Consider the following 5,191-nt stretch of genomic DNA (forward strand, 5'->3'; position numbering starts at 1 on the left):
CCATGCCCTAAATCCTATTGTGTCACAGTTAATCTAGTTATCAAATGGAAAAAGCATGTCACATAGTGATTATTTAAGGAGCACATTCCTTTCACTGAATAGATCATTATAGGTTCTTTACCTCTCCATTGCTAAAATAAGATTCCTTGCCTTATCTGTCACCTGCCCATATCCCTGCTGGCTTAAAATGTGCGCTCACTCTCCACCCAACTTAGAGAGAACTACTTTTTGTATAGTAATTTCATCTTCTAGTGCATTCTAAAATTATCATTATCTGCCAAGCACAGGGGATAAGATATATTCTCCAAGGTGATTTTACATAGATAGATAGATAGATAGATAGATTTTTTCCCCAAAAATTAAGGTTCATGGGCATTTATACATCTGCCTTCTCTGAGGCTGTGGTCCATGAGAACAGTCACCAAGTTTTAATCATCTTTAGTATCCTAAGATATACATGACTCTCAATTTATGACTTAGAATCAATGAATGAATGAATGAAAAAAAAATAGCTGTCTTGTATTATTTTTGAGTGCAAAAGTGATGGAATTTCTGAAATCTTTCGATAATTTGAGAAAATAATCCAGGATATTTGGAACTATACATACCTTAAAATTCCAGAATATATTATGGTTTATACATAGAATAAATCAAAAGAAATTTCTAAGCAAGAGACTAGAAAGTCTAGACTATATTATAGTAATGCATTAGGATATTTAATGGAAAATCCTAGACTAGGGGTTAGAAGACTCTATTCAGACTTTCTGTCTGTAGTCAAAATAGATGTAAAAGTTAAAACAATTACCCAAGTAATTAGGATGATTAGATTTTCTATTCTCCTCACATACTTTTAATGTGCAGATTTGTCTCCTATCAGACTGTAAACTCTTTAAGGTCAGAAATTCCACTTTTCTTTGAGTTTCCAGAATTGCCTCCCTTGGACTGTGTCTTAGTAGGTACTCATTTGGTTAACTGTTGTAAGCTAGCTACCGTAGAATGTACAGGCTCCAGAGATCTCAGTTCTCTTGCTCTTTGGTAGTTTCCTCTGGTACCTCAATTGCAGTTTACCGAGGTTCTTTCTGAAGGGCTGGTCCCATGTGGAAGAGCCCAGGGCAGAGAAGAGGACACTGCTAAAACAAGAGGTGTCTAGGGCATACCTTACAGTCAAGTTTACAGGTTTAAACTCGACTATGCTTTAAAATTGTCAGACACTTTTTAAATGAAGGCTCCTAGGCTCATGTCTAGATATCCTGATTCAATGTTCTTGGACTACAGTCCAGAAAGACACTATTTATTTATTTGTTTGTTATTGAGGTATAATTGACATATGACATTATATTAGTTTCAGGTGTACAACGGTAATGATTTGATATTTGCATATATTGTAAAATGATCACCACAATAAGTCTAGTTAATGTCCATCATATATGTAATATATATAATGTGCTTTATGACATCTATTAAGGAGAAGACATTCTATTGAGATTTTGCTACAATAATAGCTACAGAAAAATAGGAAGACTGAAGGAAGAACCTGCTGTTCCCTTCTGCACAGGTCACTAAGGAACCCATGGGGAGGGGAAAGAGAGGGGTGCCTGGTAATGACCAGAGAGAGGACCCCCTGGATGCTATCTGGCATGAGGAGTCTGATATGAGAGAGAGAGAGAAAAAGAGAGAGACAAAGAAATAAAGAGAGAGAGAGAGGGGCTAACAGCCCAGGTTTCATGAGGGAGGGACAGGTGGGGTCCAAAGAGGTCACAGCACTTGGGAGTCATTGCATCAGAGCCTGCACCATGTCCTTCACCAGCACATCACCATCTTCTCACTGTTGACTGTCAGCTGGGCAGCTCCAGTGGACGGGGCATTCCAGGGTCAGTGGGACCAGCCTCCCACTGGTCAGTGTCCTTCCTGCAAACCTGTACCCACCATAGGCCCCACAAGGGACACAGCCCAGGTTGGCAATGGCAGTCACTTTCTGCACCACAACATTGTTACTCTGACAGGTGTCTGGCAGCTTGAGCTCCTCTGTGATCTCATTCATGCCTGTCAGCTTTCCCTGTTCCTGAACTCATTCTCACTCATGAACACAGAGCCATCAGTTCCCCAGTGGCCGGATGGAGACATAGAACTCTTGGGTTTTGTTCACAGCTGGAAGCCTGGCCACCTAGGTTGAGTCACAGAAATTAATGTCCATGACAGCAGTGGCAGATTCTCTGAGTGCTTAGGGCTCGATTTCAGGATGTTAATGCCGGCAGGAAGTTCAGGGCATGCTCACATGAAGGCCCTTGACAGGGGTATCAGAGCTGTTGAAGAAGTAAATGTGCACAGCCACTACGTGGGAGTCCCGGGAGAAAGGCTGGCTGCTGAAGATGTAGCCCACAGATAGCCCCTCACCAGCTAAAAGGTGCAGCAGCTCCTGCCTCCCAACACCCAATACTGGAATCGGGAGTGAGGGCACGGCGGGGGCAGAGTCTGTGTCAGGCCCTGTAGGTCAGCAGCCAGACTGCTAGACACAACGCTGGGAGGAGAGACAGGCTGGATATTGGGAGGGGTGAAGTCCTCTAGATTGAGCAGGGAGATCTCCTTGTCTGCAGGGGCACTTTTGCCACTGGTTTTTTGTTTGTTTTTTGGTTTTCCTCTAGGAGGCAGGTTCCATCTGCTCTTCCTCAGACCCTGCTGGCTCTCAGACTTTGATGAACTATTGATGGAATCACTGTTGTCATCTGAGAAGGAGCCTGAGCACTTTCTTCCTCTTCACCTTCTTCTCACCTTCCTCCTCACTCTGATCACTCTCGCTGCTCTTCCCCTTCCCCTCATCCTCATCCTGGTCTTCATTTTTGAACTCACTGCTAGACTCCCTGGAGCTGCTATTGCTGCTGCTGTTACTGTATGATTCAGTCTCAAACTGGCGGTCGCTGCCTGTAGACTGTGAGCTCTGAGTCCCCCTCAGAGGCTAAGTAGAAAGGTTTCTCCTTCTTCTTCTTCTTCCTCCCCCTCCCCTCCCCCTCCCCCTCCCCCTCCCTTCACCTCCCCTCCCTCTTCTCCCCCTCCCCTTCCCCTTCTCCTTCCCCTCCCCCTCCCCCTCCTCTCCTCCTCCTCCTCCTCTTCCTCCTCCTTCTTCTTCTTCTTCTCCTCCTGATTTGATCATGTGGTCCATTCACATATCTCCAAGTTGTACAAAGATGGATCCGGGGTTTCCTCTGGCCAGTCTGTGAGTTCCTGGTAGCCTGTGGCCTTGGTATTGAGCAGATGAGACAGTGAGCCCATTTGTAAGTGATCCTGGTCTTTGAAGAATAATTCCAAGACTGGGAGTGGTTTGGGTGCCATGAAGAGTGTCTTGGCATGGCAGCTGAGGGCCCCACACTGCTCCAAAGGGACCATAAATTGCTGGGTGAAGTGCGCCTGGTTTCTGATATCACAGTTCTTGTTGTACACGGCCAGACTCAGTACATACATGCTCAGCAGTTTGGTCTACTTAGAGTTGGTCAGGTAAAGCTTGGCCAACCAGGTTGATGACCTGCAGGTTGAAGATGTCCTCCTCTGCTGTGAAGGACTTGGCTGTTTTTCTCAGGACGTCAGGTGCAATCCTAGAGACATGCTCACAGTACTCACTGAAGAGCCACAGGATGCTGGCTCGCGCCATGGCCACCTGGATGTTTTCTGATCTTTGCCCCGTGTTGATGATCTCATGTTGTGCTGGGTCTATCTGTAGCAGCTTCTTCATGATGACCACTGACTCTGTGACCACGAGCTCATCACAGTGGGACAGTAGCTGCACCAGGTCATGGCAGCAGATGTCACCCACTCAGCCTATGTTAGTTGCCCAGCGTCTAGTGGCTTGGACCGTGGCTGCCACAAAATCCCTGTCTGTGCTGTGAATGTAGGTCTGGCATTCCCGTAGGAAAGTTATGGATGTTAGTCTCATTTGCCAGGTTGGTCAGTGCTTCTAGCTTCAGGATCTTATCTGGGTGGGGTTGATGGGCCTGATGTAGAAAGTCTTCTAGGAGGGCTCAAACATGTCTGGGCATAGTGGACATGGTGGCCACATTCTGGAGCACCATTACTGCACCTCACTGCAGGGAGAGAATGGGTCAGAGGTACTTGGGCCCCTCAGTTGGAGCAAGGGGCAGCAGGTAGGGGGAGAAGGGAGGTGGGCCAAATAGGAGGGAGGGAAGGATAAGTGGGAGGAGGGCACCAGTAGGTAGAGGATATCAGTGGGAGAAGGACAGGACTGGCGTCAGTGCGGGGGTAGGTGAACTAGGGTGTGGAGGTTGGAGGGGGTGTGATACACTCAGAGTCCTGGAGAAGATTTTTTTTTTTTTTTTTGAGAGCACAAAATATTTTATTTAACAACTTACAGTGTAACAATTTGCATTTAGGAAAAATAGCTCCTCCCTTAAAGGAAGCTTCTTGAATCAAAAGCTGCTGGCAGTTTGGGAATTCCCTGGCGGTCCAGTCATTAGGACTCTGTGCTTTCACTGCCGAGGGCTGGGGTTCAGTCCCATGCTAGGAACTAAGATCTCACAAGTTGCGCAGCCAAGAAAAAGAAAAAGAAAAAGAAAACTTGCTGGTGGTCGACACAGAGAGCAATGGGCAGGGCTGGACTGGAGGAAGCCGAGGGAGCCAGGAGGGCCTCAGGTCCCAGGAATCACACTCAGCGCTGACGAAGGGAAATAAGAGGCTGCGCGTCATAAAGCCCAGCCTTTCTCAAGGTGGCAAGAACAAATGGATCCATTCCTACAAGTCTGTGAAACCTCGTGGATAACGTTCTGTGGGTCTCTCCTAGAGGATCAAGTGAACCAGAAAAATGGGAAGGACCTGTGCTAATTCCACATTTACACGATTCCCACACGTAGAATTAGAATACCCAGTACACTAGGTTCCCCCAGCAGAACCTACAGACAACATTTCCTAATGATTTTTATAAATATTTAAATCTTTTTTTCAGTCTCTTTAGACTTAACAAGAATGTTAATAGTTTTCGGCACCGTGGATGAAGCGTTAAAGCTCTGAGTCCAGTAAGAGGAGGTCATTTTTTTGAGGTTTAATATGGCTGATAGTCAACATGCTAACTACTGAAGATCTTAGAGTGGAAAAAATTTGATGCGCATATACGATGAACAATACGTGATGGACAGTACGTAGTAGACAATACGGACGGAACGGGTGGTACCTGGGAGGAGGGAGAAGG

The 5,191-nt window shown here is 46.1% G+C and overlaps 1 pseudogene; it reads right to left on the bottom strand.

Moving 5' to 3' along the window:
• Positions 1–1,771: 1,771 nt before the first annotated feature.
• LOC115857012 (AP-3 complex subunit beta-2-like) lies at positions 1,772–4,061 on the bottom strand (annotated as a pseudogene).
• Positions 4,062–5,191: the final 1,130 nt, after the last annotated feature.

The sequence above is a fragment of the Globicephala melas genome, chromosome 19 (assembly GCF_963455315.2).
Source record: "Globicephala melas chromosome 19, mGloMel1.2, whole genome shotgun sequence".
NCBI lineage: Eukaryota > Metazoa > Chordata > Mammalia > Artiodactyla > Delphinidae > Globicephala > Globicephala melas.